Here is a 19,017-nt window from a genome sequence, read left to right as displayed (position 1 = left end):
CGTGGCATAAGCAAGCGCTTATATTTCACTCTCTAGTGTTCTGGGTATAGAGTTCTTCCAAATGCCATTGATTACTTCTTTTTAGCCTATTTTTGTAAACACATCCACCCAGTCTGGGTGTGCAGAAAGAATGAATCAGCAATTGTGATTTCATTTGACGTGTGTCTTAATGATGTGATGAATTATTTTGTGAAATGATTTATCCTTCAGTGCTACAGTGAAGCTCTGTAATGACGGAAACGGTCACGGCAGAACCGCAGTTGAACTAAAGCAACGTTGCTCGACGTTTGCGACGCCTCGGCTGATAGCATCTGAAATTGCTTTTTAATAACATGCCTGTTCGAAGTCGCGTTGTTTGCTGAGTAAGAAATTGAAAGATCAGATTTAAAGGAAACGCTAACACAGGAATGGGTCTAAACCATTTTTCCATCATGTTAGAAACGTTTTGGTTTAAAGTCTAGTCCCACTAGCGAGTACATTGCAAACTGGTTCCAGTGATTCACTTAATGCAATCGAATGGTTAGTGTTCTGCTATTTCATGGTGTCATGTAACACTACATTGTGGGTTGAATTAGTCATTTTCAAGGGAAAAGCAATGTTCACACGGTCTTAAGTGTACCATTTGATTAGTTTTCTAAAAAGGAGCAAACGGACAGCGGAGGGGAAAGTGGTGCACAGTACGCCTGTCATTCATTAAACAAAAAGCCTTTTTCTCTCTAGTAAAAATGTCAATGTTCGGTTGAAAATTAACAGTACCTGTTGAACTGAATCAGGGTTTTCCTCTTTATTCCACAGGTAGGAATTCTCTCTGGACTGTGAGAGCTGTGTTGTGCTAGAGCTGGGCTCAAAATAAACAGGTAATGAATTGAAGGAGCAGGTAGCTAAAACTAAACCCGTGTGATTGTTGACAGATGGTGCTTGTTTGTTTCTCCTCCTAATGTAACTCAGAAGTATGCGGTAGTTTTACTTTGAGTTCTGCAAATGTAATGCCTGGAAAAAGTGTAGCTATTACCTCTGCACCACTGAGCCCCAAAGGCACCATACCAACCACCTGTGTGTCTGCTTGGACCGAGAAATAATGTTTTTGTTTTCTGTCTTAAAAGTTGTTGAGTGTAACATTTCTTACAAAGGGCCTTTTACATGCCATTGAGTGAACTAAAACATGGCAGTAATGACCCAGCCTATAGTTCTCACTCCATGAAGCGTCAGATGAAAAAAAGAAACTCTCCAAAGACGTTGAATCACAGCCATAGGCTGTAAATCAAGGTGGCTTTGTAGAAACATCTGCGTAGTCCACTTCAGTGTAGACCATTGCTCAGAAACGCACATGAGTCACACTTATTGCGGCGGTAAAACAACCTCACAATCTGGCCTCAGTCTCACGGGACATTCTTAAGGAGTGAGGTAAGACCGACCCAGGAAACCTCCCAGCATTTTATTCTTTGGATTATTTCTCTTTATGGGAAAATACTGTCACCACTCCCTCTTGGTGTTGTTCCCTTTAAAAGAAAGGAGCCAGACAAAGCACTTGGTCAAATTTAGACTAATGTGTCTGCACACAATCCCTGAACAGACCGAGATGGATAGATATCTATAGAAAGTTTTAGATAGAGATAGATATCTATAGAAATATAGATGATAGAGGGGTGGAGATCTAGACCATATAGTGATGATAGATTGATAGCTAGATCACTAGATAGATATATAGATAGATACCTAAGAGCCAGATAGATAGATAGATAGATAGATAGATAGATACCTAAGAGCCAGATAGATAGATGGATAGATGGATAGATGGATAGATAGATAGATGGATAGATAGATAGATAGATAGATAGATAGATAGATAGATAGATAGATAGATAGATAGATAGATAGATAGACAGACTGTGTTGTCATTTTTTTGTGATGTACAGGAAGGACCCCAGGCTTGCTGACATGTTTTATTATTTATATATTTTAAATGTGTGATTCAAAGTGGAAGTGTCTTTCCTCAGCATTTTTGCATGAGTCAGTTAGCATGTGGAAGCTTCATTATATGGTAAATAAGTATTTATTAAGCAAAGGAATAATCTTACTGGCTTTCTTATCTTGCAAAATCAGACAGATTCTGCTTTAACTGATTTATAAATACATTGTTGTAATGATTTATGTCACACACAAATCATCTTCTCTTGTCTATGAAAGCTTGTTCAAGAATTGTGACTTGATATCTCAGAGTTGCATATGTTTTCCTGTAATTACAACCTTTTTATCTTAGAAACTTTTTTTTAATTGTATGCCACAATTCTGAGCTCCATTATGAACAATGAACTTCCATAATCAGTTATTTCCTGATCTAATAAGTCTCAGTAAAAGACAGTGACTATCAGATAATGTCAGAATGTGTCCCTTTTGAAGGCTAAGAATTTGAAATTACTTTACCAATTTAATGGCATGATTTTATTGGAATATGCAAATCATTTATCATGAATCAAGGCTGACAGCCTTAACCACATGTGGAGTTGTGTTCGTCACACTGCTTTGAGCTTTCCTCTGATTGTCTAAATCGCATGTTTACAGCAGTGCTCGCTTTGCTCGTTTTGTAGAGACACTTGTGTTGAAATATTGAGAACATGGATCATGAGAAAACAGTGCCAGCTGAAAGACCAAACGTTTCTTTTAATGAGAGCCTGCACTGTTATTTTATAGACTCTGACTTGCAGCCATAGAGCCATTTCTTAGGAAAAAAAAAATCCAGGTGTTTTCACTCAGGCCTGTCTAGACCTCAGTCCATGTTTTTTAACAAATGTAAGTCCTGAGGTCTCTGCTTTGTGTGGCTGTGTAAGATATTGCACAATCATGATGGGAGTAAACCCAATGTAAGGATTGAGTTTGTGAAGCTTGTGAAAACATAGGCATGTGGTCGGAGACTCTGACTATGTCTGTCATCTCTGATTGAGTCGAGTACGAGTAGCCCGCAGTGATGTGCCTGAGGCACATCTCCATGCGGCCCCATGGGTTTTTGCAGGACAGCAATGGTAATATTTCTCCCTGAAAGTTGGCGGACTACATTGTTTTTGCATTTAATGCTTTTATGTAACCATTGCTAAGGCCAATTAGCATCATTTTTGTTGCAGGGGAAATGACACACGACACAAGCCCCCATTAATTTTTATGATTATTTTGACTTTCTCCCCCATTATTGCATTCATCACCGCTATTTTTAATTGATCGAGAGAATGCACATAACAGAGGTGTTTGGGGTGATGGGGGCTGTCAGACTAATAAATCACAGTCAGCACAGAGCGTGCACGTCATGCTCTGCCTCATTTCCCGTCTCCTTAAATTACTTCAAACACCAGAACAAATATATAGTCCTCTGAGCGACTGCAGCTCCAGAAGCTCTCAGCCAGAATGTTCAGACTGACCCGCTTCTCCAGCTTTGACCAACACTCACTATTTTTGAGTCTTACTCAGTGTTGGGAATTTGCTAACTAAAAGTAGCGACATTACTAACTTGACTATATTTTTAGTTGCATGACAAAAATAGCTTTCAAAACAAAATAGCTTTTCCAGTAATAAACTTCATTTCCAACAAGAAGCAGTGTTCACTGTAGTGAATCATCTTGTTTAAACTTATCACGTAAATTGATTTTTTTATGTTATTCTGTGCATAGAACTGTATTTGTTTATTTATTTTTGTGACTGCATATTTAGTTAAATGATGCTGGTTATGTTTTTGCCATGATTTTATATATATTTTGGGTTGTATATAAAAAACTTTTATATAAAGTTTTTGGTTGTATTTAGTGTAAAAGTCTAATTTCTGTTTATTGCTTTATTTATTTAGATGGACAAATAGATAGTCACCTTAAATTTTAAAAACATTTTATTTTAATAGCATTTCATATATATATATATTTTGTGGCTGCATATCATTAAATGCTGCTGTTATGTTTTTGACGTGTCTGTGTGTATATGTACATGTATGTATATGTGTGTGTGTACCATTAAATGTATGTGTTCAGTTTGTTTGTTTATTTATTTAAATGGACAAATAGACAGACAGAAAGACTAAGGCCCTTTAAAAAGCTTCAATTTTTTTTTTTTTTTTTTTTTTTAGTAGCTTGTAGTGTAGTAACTACTTTTTCTAAAGTTTAGCTTGATTGTTTTTAAACTGTTGCATGCAAATTGCAGGATTAAAGCTAAAGATATTCATTATTTAAAGCACCAACACCAGTCATGTGAAGCTACTCCAACCGTGCAGAACTTTAATGACACTAACTGAAGGAGTGCCAGTTCTTCGTCTGACTTTGAGGTTTGAGGAGCGCCAATGCTTGGATTTACTGAAGGCAAACCACACTTCTCTGTTACAAAGTGCACTTTAAAACTGAGCTGTCTTCTCCAAGAGTGGCTTGTGACGTTAGGGAAGTGGAGCCACCCTGTCTCTGTCAGACAGCTGAGGATGGATGTGTGAAGCCTGTGCACTCTCTCCTGTATGGTGCGACCTCGGCTCTCCAGACCTGATCTGAGGATCACATGCACCAAGACAAAACTAAGAATAGGTTACAAATATTTTGCCGTTTATTAAGTAGTTTCATTAAGGGTGAAGTTGGTGAACTAAAATGGTCTGGCAGGGGTTAGTATTCTCTAGTTTTTCTGGTGGCTCATTTTAGACATTATTGATGTCACGGTACCAAAATTTCAGTAGTCAGTACTTAGTACAGATACAAGTAAAATTTCATCGCTCTCAGATCCAGTTTTAGTTTTATTTTATTATTAGTTTCATGTAAAAACAAAACATATTATATACATCAGTTATTTAATAATGCTGTAAATTATACAACAAAATATTGTTTAAATAAACATTGCATTAAAAAGATTAAATAACAAGTAGCAGATCTATTGCACTTGCCCTGCAAGACTTAATGCTCAGATCTGTTTTGATATATTCATTGCAATGGTGATGTCAAACGCATTTGAATGATCACTCATTAACGTTTTGTTTAAACTTTGTTGTTTACAGTGAAACTTCTTGTAAGCGCGCAGAGCTCGAGCTAAACAAACTCTGGCATATCGAGCAGAATCTGACTTAAAAGCCTCTGATTGGCCATTGTGTTCAGGCACTCAACGAACATGTTTGTGAATGGCTACATTGCTCAATGCTCCAAAAATACGTTAGAGGCTTAGAAGCTTTTTTTAAGATGTATTTTTGGGGTTTTATGCCTTTATTTTCTAAAGACTGTAAGTTGATATAAAGTGAAGTGGGAGAGAAAGGGAGAATGAATCAGGAAAGGTCTGCGAGGCTGTCGGCGCCAACTAAATAGAAACTTTTGACGCTCTTCACAGGAGACATTTAAAAGCAGCTGCATATCAGCAGTTCCGATATTGCAGAGAGTTTGGTATCAATAGGTTTTTAAAATGTACAATTAAAATTTACATTTTAAATGTATTGGCAAATAATAGTATCTTGAGTTTTGGATCATGTGTGATGATGGCTGACGATGAACTGTTAAAATCCATTCTGCTGTATAAAAGGTTGCTAAAACATGAGTAAATGATGACAGGTGAACTGTCCCTGTAAGCCCAAGTTTTCTGCTATTAGTGTACTGTGAAGTAGCTAAATATCTGATAAAGTTTGTTTTGAAACATCCAATATAAGTTATAAACACAGACCTGCAGAGCTGATATTAACAGAGATTCATTATATACTGTACCAGCCCTCTCCAATTTGGCTTTATAGTTAAAACGTTGTTCCTCATGCAAACAAGCTTGTAAAAAGAAGCTCCGCCTAATATCGTCAGCGTTAGAGAGAGGTTGGGCACACATTCCAGCAGTGTCGGGTCTCATAATAAAACATAACACCGGCTCCACATCGCAGCCCCTCTGTGAGAGCACTGTGGCCCACATATGCTGCCATTTATATGATGTTTTTCTCACTTCATTAGGACCCTCAGCACACAGCAACCTAGGGAAACCCACCCAAGTCCATATTTAAAAATTGTCACACAACACGAACAGATATTTGTTCTATCACTGCTTCTTTTTGGTCTAAGAATGAGGATTCAACTTTGTTTCAAAGGGCACTTCTGTTAGATGATCTTGTTAAGTATTACTTACTGTATATTTGATAATGGCTAAATGTTTTAGATGATGATAAATGCTCATTAGGTGAAAGGAGCTTTACACAGAGGCTTGACAGTAATGAGTCTTGTGATGAAGACAAATGTCTCTCATAAAATCAGGGAAGTGCTTTCCATGAATAGAAAGGTATATGGCTTCATCGGAAATAAATATCAGTGATAATGTTCAGGCACTCGAGATCTCCTCGGAGAACCCCGCAAGAAAATTATAATCAGCCAGCTGCCTTCAACATGCATATGAGGCTTTTGCTCTCTTACTGTGAGTTTAAGAGACTGTCACACTATTATGCCTGAATTAAAATACAAATAATATGATGGGTACCTAACTGCACTCATAAGATATACAGTATTTCATATTAGCCTATATCCGTTCACATCGTAGTGTCAGTGTCATTTGAGTACAGAGCTACTGAACGTTTGGGCTTTTAAAATTCTTGTTATTCTTTCATAAACGCATCAAATCATTTTTGTTTGTATAGTGCTTTTGGCATTACACATGGTTTCATTGCAGCTTTACAAGAAGTTATATTACAACAGTTAAATTTACATTTACATTTAGTTTCATCAAAACCTTGACTGAATGTTATAACATAATGCATTTTTGTCTTTATGAACTAACCAGTCAGTTTACAAACCAAATGTTTGAAAAATGTCATGATTCCTGAATTGGCAATTTGTGTTGATCTCATTCATGTGTTTTCATAAAATCTGCTTACCCCTCAGATTTAGGGGTGGATGCTTGCTTACATTTTATTTTATTTATTACGTTTTTGTTAAAACAAATCATACAAATTTGAAATCACCAAGTTATAAAGTAGTTACTTTTTCATACGTTTTTTTTTTTTAATCCATTTGTTATTGTTATTAAAACTGAACTGAAAAATAATTTTCATTCATTAAAATATATTTGAAATAAAATATTAATACTAGATAAAAAAGTGAAACTTAAAAAAACTTGCTGAAATATGTTTAATTAATATGTAAGAAGTAATACACAAGAAATACAAACAAATGAAAGCTAAATAGAAATATATACTAAATATTAATTAAGCTAAATATTAATATAAAAATAACTAAAGTTGACTAAAATTACTAAACAATTACAAAAATGTAAAATAAAATTAAAATCAATATAAACGCTAATTCAAAATACTAATAAGTGCTATAATTGCATATAAATAATACAAAAATTAAAATTAATGAGATGTTAAGTGTTTCTGAGGTCCATCCTGGATTGACTGTGGAGCTGCATGTCTGTCAAGTTGTTTTGCTGATAATATAATTTGTTGTTTGGTGGGAAAGAATATATGCTTTTTCACTAATGGTCTCAAATTTTAGTACCCATGATCTTGTCAGCGTAATCCTGCTTCCTATTTTAGCACACCCATTATCAGCACAGCCCTTCTTCTGTCACTGTTCCTGGTTTGGTTTGCAGCGATAATTAGATGTGCTAATGAAAGAAATGCTTTCAGTAGTAATCATATGTGCAGCACATGGTCACCCCCCCCTGTCTGCTATTATCTCATTAAATAGCCAACCTCACAACGCTACCCAGAATACTAGATTATATCCCATTCAAAGCAGCTCTCTGCAAATACAGCTGGGACTGCTGGATCACTCATGCTCAGATGGTTTATTCATTTATAGGGTGTCACCGTGGCTCTTAATGGAGCATCTTAGTATGGTACATCCTGTCCAGCATCTTTGTTTACACCCGTATGTCTGACGCTTCCCAGATGTGGACTGGACTAAAGACTGGACTTTCCCACATTCTGGAACCATTTTTCAACCGGATTATTCCATTTACTGTACATACGTATGTGTTTTTGATACTTTGACTTAAACGTTGTGGCCAATTTATGGCTGGTCCTGTTTTATTTCACCCCAGCTGTAGCGCGGAAGGGACCCTCAGGAGCAAATGCTGCTGTCACGCACACCCAGCCCCATCTCACACTCTCCCTTGCAAACAATCCGGTCATCTCCACCACAAGAGATGATTATCTGTTAATTACACCTACCAGCTTCTCAGTCATTGCGTTACAGGCAGATTAGATTAAGGCGATCGCCATAAAAACGTTGTCCATCTCAAAGTCTGCTTGAAGTCTCATGAAGTTTTGAGTCGCAGCAGCACCTGTGTTTTATTTATGAAACTTTATGAAGCATGAGCAGGGCTAATCGTATTGCTGAGGTTAGCAAAACAGATGCTGCCTTTAACTGAACCTCAGCTGTGGATCAGACGTGAGATGAATGAGAGAATCTTGTCACTTTAAACTCATTACTCACATTTGAAGCATCTGGACTAAGCGTTCCTGGTTGGCACAATAATATTTGGAGTACGCTCCTGGCAGACGGCAGAAGTAAGGTAATGACTGCCCAGTCTACAGAAGATGAATGGCTGTGAGACATGACATCTGTGGAAAAGTGCTAATTCACTCTTTGCAGAGATCCTCCAAGACTAGGGAGAGAAAATAAAGCAGATGTATGAGATGTCAAGGGTGACCCGTTTTACAGCAGGTGTTTCCTGGCTTCTACCAGACCCTCCTTCCTTCTGGAGCAGGACATGGGCAAGCTACTTGTGTTTGGTCTATTATGGAAACTTACTAAGGCCAGCATCATTATTTCTATTCCTCATACTTGGGGTTAGTAGCCTTTTTGAAGAGAAGTGTGTTACTTTTTTTAAATGATCATTTAATTTAATAAATGTAATTTATTTATTTAGTAGGGCTGCCCTCGACTAAGGATTTTTCTGGTCGACTAGTTGTCGTTCATTTTAAGCATTAGTCGACTAATCGCACGTTTATTAAAAAATAATTTAAATCATTATAATGAGCCTTTAATCGTCTACATAGCCTACACATAAAGCTTGCCACAGCGAACACGCAGAAGTACCCTAATGATTATGAGTCAGTGTAAAACAGTAAGGAGACTGCATTAACATTTTAATAATTTTATAAACTAGTGCTTTCTTTGCTCTCGGTTTAAGAGATGAAGTCGGCGTCATCTCCGCAGTAGTGGACGTGCCTGTATGCATGTTTCATACGGATACATAATCTGAGAATATCTGTTTTCCATTTGAATTGGTTCATTTGAAAGTAGACATTTCATTCTTTTATAGATATATTATTTTTAATGTCTGTAAGGCAAGCATACACTTGAGTTTCATGCTCAAGTTCACAGACCGAGACGGTAGAAAGCACATCCTGTTTGCTTTCATTATTTTACAAAAGCGCGCTTTGTTTTATTGTGAATGCACACAAATATACGTAGAGTCTTTACAGATTCACAAGACGTATTACTCTTATCTGTATAACCAAAAATGAGAGAGTATTTTAGGAGTAAGTGACTGCACCGGCACCTCCATCTGTCCTCCAGTGAGCGCTACTGTTCAGTTTCCACAATCTGCACAGACACTTTAATAGCGCACATTTCTCTTAACATATTAGATTGAGCGTCCATGTAAAGTTGCTATTACTTACATATTTCAGATGATGAGCCATATTTGAGGTCAACGAATGATAGGTGAGCGTTTGGATGTCCTCCCCATGTACTGCATTACCACAAAGACCAGCCGTTAACGAATTGCCCGTCACGGACTGTGTGACTTCGCCTGTGAGTTTTTTTTATGTATTTATTTTTTTTCTGCGATTTTAAGCAACTAATAATTTTGGTCGACCAAGTCTCTTCTGGTTGGCTAACGATTAGTCTACTATTAGGGGGCAGCCCTTTTATTTAGTTTAAATTTTTTGCAAATCACGCATTAAATTATGCCTTGTTTGTAAATAATTCCGCGCTAAAATGAAGTGAACAAAGGACCAAGTTCTTACTGACATGGTCTGGATCTTCATTAAAAATAAAGTTCATTCACTCTTTCCTAAAATTGGGATCAGAAGGAAGGCAATGCAAAGACAACTTGGCCCTGTACAGCATCTTGTCTTCAGAGCCATCTTTATTGTTTGGTTTCTACGTAGATCTGCGTGTTCGTCTCTCTCGTAAACACTACATGTGCGAATCGGTGGGCGGAGCTAAAGAGACAGCAATGTCGAAACAGGCGTTGATCTTCTGTGGAGTCAGTGCAGTGCTTATCCACACTATTACATCATAGAGTAGAGCATCCGAAAAAAGGTTGTTTTGGCAGACTGGCATCAATATAAACTGTTTTTAGACTAACAACAACGTTTTGAGTTCTGAAACATCAGATGTCTTGTCATTTACTTAAATGATTGTATTAGCATGTGTAGATACACTCACCTAAAGGATTATTAGGAACACCATACTAATACTGTGTTTGACCCCCTTTCGCCTTCAGAACTGCCTTAATTCTACGTGGCATTGATTCAACAAGGTGCTGAAAGCATTCTTTAGAAATGTTGGCCCATATTGATAGGATAGCATCTTGCAGTTGATGGAGATTTGTGGGATGCACATCCAGGGCACGAAGCTCCCGTTCCACCACATCCCAAAGATGCTCTATTAGGTTGAGATCTGGTGACTGTGGGGGCCATTTTAGTACAGTGAACTCATTGTCATGTTCAAGAAACCAATTTGAAATGATTCGAGCTTTGTGACATGGTGCATTATCCTGCTGGAAGTAGCCATCAGAGGATGGGTACATGGTGGTCATAAAGGGATGGACATGGTCAGAAACAATGCTCAGGTAGGCCGTGGCATTTAAACGATGCCCAATTGGCACTAAGGGGCCTAAAGTGTGCCAAGAAAACATCCCCTACACCAGGGGTGGGGAACGTTGATCCTGGAGGGCCGGTGTCCCTGCAGAGTTTAGCTCCAACCCTAATCAAACACACCTGAACCAGCTAATCAAGGTCTTCAGGATGCAGTTAGGTTTTTTTTCCCCCAGGGTTTTTAGGGTTGGAGCTAAACTCTGCAGGAGAGTGGCCCTCCAGGATTAACGTTCCCCACCCCTGCCCTACACCATTACACCACCACCACCAGCCTGCACAGTGGTAACAAGGCATGATGGATCCATGTTCTCATTCTGTTTACGCCAAATTCTGACTCTACCATCTGAATGTCTCAACAGAAATCGAGACTCATCAGACCAGGCAACATTTTTCCAGTCTTCAACCAATTTTGGTGAGCTCTTGCAAATTGTAGCCTCTTTTTCCTATTTGTAGTGGAGATGAGTGGTACCCGGTGGGGTCTTCTGCTGTTGTAGCCCATCCGCCTCGAGGTTGTGCGTGTTGTGGCTTCACAAATGCTTTGCTGCATACCTCGGTTGTAACGAGTGGTTATTTCAGTCAAAGTTGCTCTTCTATCAGCTTGAATCAGTCGGCCCATTCTCCTCTGACCTCTAGCATCAACAAGGCATTTTCGCCCACAGGACTGCCGCATACTGGATGTTTTTCCCTTTTCACACCATTCTTTGTAAACCCTAGAAATGGTTGTGCGTGAAAATCCCAGTAACTGAGCAGATTGTGAAATACTCAGACCGGCCCGTCTGGCACCAACAACCATGCCACGCTCAAAATTGCTTGAATCACCTTTCTTTCCCATTCTGACATTCAGTTTGGCGTTCAGGAGATTGTCTTGACCAGGACCACACCCCTAAATGCATTGAAGCAACTGCCATGTGATTGGTTGATTAGATAATTGCATTAATGAGAAATTGAACAGGTGTTCCCAATAAACCTTTAGGTGAGTGTATATAATATACACACAAATAAATAAAATATATTTATAAATGTATTTCATTAATTATTTTTATTTAATTCAGACCTTGTGAATTTAAACTTAAACTTAATTTAAACTCAATTTAAACTCAAGGTGGCGCCGCGCATGGCAGCCATTGTGCTTTGCTCTCCAGTTGTTTTTGTTAGTTTTTCCTGTTTTTTGTCGATCAGTTTCACCAGGGAAGAACTGCTGAACATTCGACAGAACACACCACAAAATCTCCAACCGGTTTTCGATTATTCGGATGTTTTCCTGAACATAGTAGTCTGCGGAGCTGCGGCGCTGTTTAGATGCTTTAGGACGAGCAGACGGGGGAAGCGAGCCGGTGCGCTCGTGAAGCTCAGACAGCGTGGATTTCGAATGCTGTTGCCTAGCATCCATCTGGCGAATCTCCGCTCTCTACCCAAAAAACAGACTAACTCCTTCTGTTTACCTGGTTAAACAAGGACTTTTCAAACTCTGCAGCTCTGTGTTTCACGGAAACCTGGCTGAACGGTGCCATTCCAGACAGCGCATTACATCTGCCTAATTTCCAGCTGATCAGAGCAGATTCCGACACAGAATCAACGGGGAAATCGCGCGGTGGCGGGACATGCTTCTACATCAATGAAAGGTGGTGTACAGATGTAACCATGTTAAAGAATATGTGCTGTTCAGATCTAGAAACGCTTTTAATCAACTGTAAACCTTTCTACTCGCCGCGGGAGTTCTGCTCGTTCATTCTCGTGAGTGTCTACATTCCACCGCAAGTGCATCGCACTCGCTGATCAGATCACAGACACAGCACAACAACACCCGGATTCTGTTTTAATCATTCTAGGGGACTTTAATAAAGCAAATCTCTCCCGTGAACTGCCAAAATACAGACGGCATGTTACATGTCCCACCAGAGACCGTAATATACTGGATCACTGTTACACAACAATAAAGGACGCATATCACTCTGTCTCACGGGCAGCTTTAGGACTCTCTGATCACTGTTTGGTTCATCTTATTCTGACCTACAGGCAGAAACTGAAGTCAGCTAAACCTGTATTAAGGACTGTAAAGAGATGGACTAATGAGAGAGCAGGTTTTACAAGCCTATCTCGACCTTACTGATTGGAGTGTTTTTGAAGCTGCTGCCAACGTTCTGGACGAGCTCACAGAGACTGTAACATCTTATATCAGTTTCTGTGAGGATATGTGCATTCCTAACAGGACTCATCTAATTCATAACAACAACAAACCGTGGTTCACTGCAAAACTCAGACAGCTCCGTTAGGCCAAAGAAGATGCTTACAGGAATGGGGACAGAGTCTTGTATAAACAGGCCAAATACACACGGGAAAAGGAGATCAGAGTGGCAAAGAGGAATTATTCAGATAAGCTAAGGATCCAATTCTCTTCCAGTGACACGGCTTTAGTGTGGAAAGGTCTGAAAGACATTACCAATTACAAGACACCATCCCCCAGCACTGTGGAGAATCAACAACTAGCAGACAATCTGAATGAGTTCTACTGCAGGTTTGACAAAACACCATTCACACCTCCTGCAACCCCCCTCTGCCCACACCTGAACTGCAGATAAGAGAAGATGATGTGCGCCAGGTCTTCAAAAAGAACGAGAAGGAAGGCACCAGGCCCAGACGGTGTGACACCAACCTGTCTGAAATCCTGTGCTGACCAGCTGGCCCCCATCTTCACACAGATCTTCAACAGATCACTGCAGCTGTGCGAAGTCCCCTCATTCTTTAAATGCTCCACCATCATCTCCGTCCCAAAGCAGCCCAAGATTACAGGACTTAACGACTACAGACCTGTGGCTCTAACATCTGTGGTCATGAAGTCATTTGAAAAACTGGTTTTGGCTTATCTGAAGGACATCACTGGACCCATACTGGACCCCCTGCAGTTTGCCTACAGAGCAAACAGGTCTGTGGATGATGCAGTCAACATGGGACTGCATTACATACTGCAACACCTGGACAGACCAGGGACTTATGTGAGGATCCTGTTTGTGGTCTTCAGCTCGGCCTTTAACACTATCATTCCAAACCTCCTCCTGCCCAAACTAACTCAGCTCTCCGTCCCCACCTTTGTCTGTCAGTGGATCAACAGCTTCCTGACAGACAGGCAGCAGATAGTGAGGCTGGGAAAATACACATCCAGCACCTGTACTATCAGCACTGGAGCTCCTCAGGGCTGCGTTCTCTGCCCACTGTTCTCCTCCCTCTACACGAGCGACTGCACATCTAAAGACCCCTCTGTCAAGCTCCTGAAGTTTGCAGATGACACCACAGTCATCGGCCTCATTCAGGACGGTGATGAGTCTGCTTACAGACAGGAGATTAAGGAACTGGCTGTCTGGTGTAGTCTTAACAACCTCAAAACCGTGAAGATGATCGTGGACTTCAGGAGAAACCCCCCTGCACTCACCCCACTCACCATCACGAACAGCACTGTGACTGCAGTGGAGTCATTCAGATTCCTGGGCAGCACCATCTCTCAGGGCCTGAAGTGGGACATTCACATTGACTCTATTGTCAAAAAGGCCCAGCAAAGGTTGTACTTCCTTCGCCAGCTGAGGAAGTTCAACCTGCCACAGGAACTGTTGAAACAGTTCTACTCTGCCATCATTGAATCTGTCCTCTTCACTTCATTAACTGTCTGATTCAGCTCAGCTACCAAATCTGACCTCAGAAGACTACAGAGGGTAGTCCGGACTGCTGAGCGAATCATTGGTACAACCCTCCCCAGTCTCCAAGAACTGTACTTATCCAGAGTGAGCAAAAGGGCTGGTAAAATCACTCTGGACCCCTCACATCCAGCACACTCCCTCTTTAAACTGTTACCGTCTGGTCGATGCTACAAAGCTCTGAGCACCAGAACAGCCAGACATAGGAACAGTTTCTTCCCTCAGGCAATCCATCTCATGAACATTTCAACTCTTAACAACATGAAACACATAACACTATCATACTTTTTTATTTAACACACATACTTATTACATTTAAAATTTGCCAAAAATACCTGTACATACAGAATTGTCTATTTTGTGTATTGTGTTTGTGCTATTTTGCATATTGTCTATTTTGTATATTTGTACATTATTTTTTTATTACCTGTGTCCTGTCCTGTCACTGTCATTCTGTCGCACTGTGGAGCTACTGTCACTAAAACAAATTCCTCGTATGTGCAAACTTACCTGGCAATAAAGCTAATTCTGGTTCTGATTTTGATTCTGAATCAATGTGACTGCAGTCAGTCAAAATGCATTTTTTACTCTTCACCAATCTATTGCTATCATGTTGTTTTCAGATGGATTAAAACCAGGGTGGAGTCTCATGGTGTAAAAACTGTTTGTTTTGTAATTGCAGGATGACCTCATTAAATAAAAACAGATAACAGGCCTGGGAAAGCACTGGGAAGTGTTGGCTAAAGTTTGATTCTTATATATAGATGCTGTTGACATGCCAATGTGTGTCTGTTGAGAGCAATTGGGCAGCGATAAGGCAAGATTGCAGTGTACTGTAGATGTTTCATGTGTATTTTTACAGTTCTCCGGTTTCTATCTCAAGCTGTTAAGATCTGTCAGGAAATGGTCCCAGCTCCCAGAGCAATCCAGTGTGGAATAATGGCCGTCTAGCTCTGCCCATAATTCCAGTAGCAGCAGCGATAATTGATCTCTAATAGCTTGCACGGTCACACACTGATGTGGCCATAAATAAACCAGCCTCTGTGAGATGTTTTTAGAGCATTGTCTCTGCTCTTCCTGTAAATTTGACCACTTTTCCCCTAAAGCTAGCGTGGAGAATCATGGATTTTATCTGCATCTCTCGAAACCATCCAGTTTCTTCAAAGGTGGTTAATTAGGGGGTGAAAAACACCACTAATGGCCTTTTAAGGACAGATCTTCCTTAAGTGAAAGAGTAAGATATATCACCATGCCTTTTACGTTCAGTAATCACTTGTTTGATTTTTACACTGTGGATGTTTAGGTAGGTTTTAGAGAGTGGCGTCAATACGCCAGTAAGTTGCTTAAAAAGGGCTGCTGTGGGATTCTCATGTTGCTTTCATTGAAATCTGCAGCATAAAGGACGTGAAAAGCTCTCTTCACATTCAGAAAGCTAAATCTGAAAGTGAATGGAGCTATCCTGGATGCCCATCTCTCCAGATGAGGAGATGAGCGGCGAGCATGTAGACGCCGGCTTCTCACGTGACCCAGTGGAACTAGTATCAGGCCCCTAGTGATAGACGGGGACAGCCGGGTTATATGGACCCTACATTACACACTTGCTCAAAAAATGACCATTTTTGCTGATCAATATTGTGCACTTTGTGTTTTATTTATATATATATATATTTATTCATTCATTCAGTGAGAGATGAACCGACAGGGGCTAACTGGAACACGCGTTAGCATGTTTTTCTGTTGATAGCCATTCAGAAGTAGCTAGATCAGAATTCAGTAGTAGTATATCATGATGAACTACATTTTGTGCAATCTATAATCATACATCACTTCTGTATGTGTTTTACCAGTCTCTTAAAATGGGCTTTCAAAACCATTTTGAGGGCTCTCTTAAAATAATGTAAAATGGGCTTTTCCTCTTTGCTGCCTTTGTCACAACTCAGGATGATCGCATGTGAAGGGTTTGGGACTATTTGTGTACTTGTGGTGCAATCAGTGTTGTCACAAAGTCATTTTTTCTTTTGCTCCAGAGGAGTTAGTGGCGTTATACTTTGAGCTTAGGTGTTTGGCTCAAAAACAATACAGTTCTGCATGAATTAGTCCTAAACCCCAGGACAGAGTTAGAATTTTGGAACTTATAGTACCATCGTGCCGTAGTCAAAGATTGTTTGTATGGGTTTTTAGTTAAATGCCTGAAATAATGTCTGTGGTTAACACAATCTCAGGATATTTTCATGTTTTATTATGCGCAATAAAATAAATCGGTAATAGCCCACTAATTATTTTTTTAAGCTTTTACAAGTCTTGTCAAAAGCTATTGCTAACAAGAGGCTTAAGGGACTACAGAGACATTACATGTCATCTACTGAACGTCATTTATAGGAAAATAGTCTGCTTTTAAAGCCTTATTGTGTTTATACTTGCACTCTTGCAAACTATTGTATCTTAAACTCTTTAAGAGAGATTGGAGGACTTGATGGAAGCTTAATCATGGTGATGTCATGTGACAGTGGTGTAACAACATATGATCGTTGATGAGAAAGAGTAGTAAGAATCATGAAATTCTGTTTGTCACTGAGCATTTTTTTCAGCATTAATCTAAAAGCCAATGGAAAAATTGGCTTTTTGTCAAGGGAGCCAAAGTGTTGCAAATTTTTGGTTTGGCCTACAAAATGACAGCACTCTAGTGTCCAAAATGAGGACCTATAAGCAAAAGTGCAATGCAATTGCTTCTGAGATGAATGAGGATGCTGAGATAACCCTCTCCAGGTAATATAGACCTCCTTGTTTTTGACACTTAATGGAATGGAGAAAATTTGCCCATGTTGGAAACATTTAATGCATTGGAGCATGGCCCTTACTGATAGACAAATTGCAGTCAGTGTTTCTTAAATTTGGAAGAAGTTGCAGGCAGCAACTTTCTGACTCCAAGTGAGGACAGTCAGTCTCTTATAGTGCTGAGCGTTTCAGGCAGTTTGAGGGGAAGCTCAGATCAGACGTGGGTTACAGAGAACGCAATGATCTCCTGACGCTGATCCAGCATTTACAGACTGTACAGAGGAGGATGAAGAAGAGATGATCAGCTTACACAGTCTCAGCCACCTGTCTTTAATCTTGTCTCAAGCTTACCTACACCTCACAGCACTTTATCAGTCTGATCCTCAGGAGAAACAACCGCAGAGGGGATTTTCAGTTCATAGTAGAAGGACATCTCGTGCCATAAAAAATGTTGTGATATCAAAACTTTTCCCATATAAATGGACAAACAAATTTATCATTAAAACATTTTTAACTTCAAACCATTGTTTCCAGCTAAAATTTCTCTATCAATAATACTGCTTTCTCCAGTAAAAAAAATCATCTTGTCTGAATCAGGAGAGAAATGTGCACAGATCAAGCATTGTTTACAAGTGAAAACTGTCCAAAACCGATCTAAACCAACATGTTGGTGGATTTTGACGGAGAGAACGACAGTTGTGGAAGGACAATTAGCTGTTTGCACACTCATTCTGACGGCTCCCATTCACTGCAGGTGAACAAGGAATTTCCCCAAATCTTTTGTGATAAGGAAAAAAACTCATCTACATCTTGAATGGCCTGAGGGTGAGTAAATTTTAAACAAATTTAAATTTTTGGGTGAAATTCCTATAAAGTCAACACAAAATGCACTTTATTTCCATAAACAGATGCATTACGGAATCAGTATGGCTATGTTTACTCATTTTAAATCAATGTGATGAATGTGTAAAGTCAAAAGTAATCTAAAAATAATCTAGAAGTAGTCTTATTTTATTACCTAAAGTGTGTAATGTAATGGATTGCATTACTGATTACATTTTTTGTCATGTAATTTGGAAACAGTAAAGGATTAGGCTACAACTTGAATGTAATCTACCCAGCTCTGACTAGTACACAAGAGATGTGTGGAGTAAGCCTGGAAATACCCCAGGTTTCTATAAACCTTCAATGAGTTGTGTGTGTAGGCAAAGTGTTGTGTCTGAAGAGGTATACTTTATGGAAAGTGGGTAAGGTTTATAATGGCTGAAGTGTGTAGGTAATGAAGAGGTTAAGGGTTACACATTTGCTGCAACCATGGAGCAATCCAGACAAATTCAGGTCAGCTGTCGGACATGATTACTATTTAGAGTGGAGAAGGGATCCAGGATGCAGAGAATTTCTGCTCTCTGCTTACACACACTCTCATAGCTCTTTCTTCTCTCTCTCTTGCTTTTACTCACTGTCATACCACCCCTTACTCACCCAGCCAAGTGTCTGGCCAACACTTCCCTCCCCAGTGACTCTGTGTTACAGAACGCAGAAAAAAAATCCATTGATTTTTGCATAAAGAATTTTTTTTTTAAAGGTGTTTACATTTTGCAGAAGCCACAAGTCTATGCAATTTCCACTTAAAAAAAAAGTTTAATTGTTGAATTGCCAGAATAGAATTACTCTACCAGTAATGCTAAAGAGAGATCCATCAATGTTACCGTGGAAACTAGAATTTCAGCAAAACTGCTCACAAATGGCCAT

The 19,017-nt window shown here is 39.5% G+C and overlaps 1 protein-coding gene across 2 annotated transcripts in view; it reads left to right on the top strand.

Annotated features, from left to right (window-relative positions):
- LOC306881504 (serine/threonine-protein phosphatase 2A regulatory subunit B'' subunit alpha-like) overlaps positions 1-19,017 on the top strand; it is a 92,134-nt gene that overhangs the window by 17,209 nt on the left and 55,908 nt on the right. For both annotated transcript variants that reach the window (XM_079435647.1, XM_079435646.1), the window contains one exon: positions 796-857. The gene's annotated coding sequence lies outside the window, so the exon portion shown is untranslated. The remainder of the gene's footprint in view (positions 1-795; positions 858-19,017) is intronic.

Source organism: Barbus barbus, assembly GCF_936440315.1.
Source record: "Barbus barbus genome assembly, chromosome: 15".
Taxonomy (NCBI): domain Eukaryota; kingdom Metazoa; phylum Chordata; class Actinopteri; order Cypriniformes; family Cyprinidae; genus Barbus; species Barbus barbus.
This window is presented reverse-complemented; position numbering and strand designations above follow the sequence as displayed.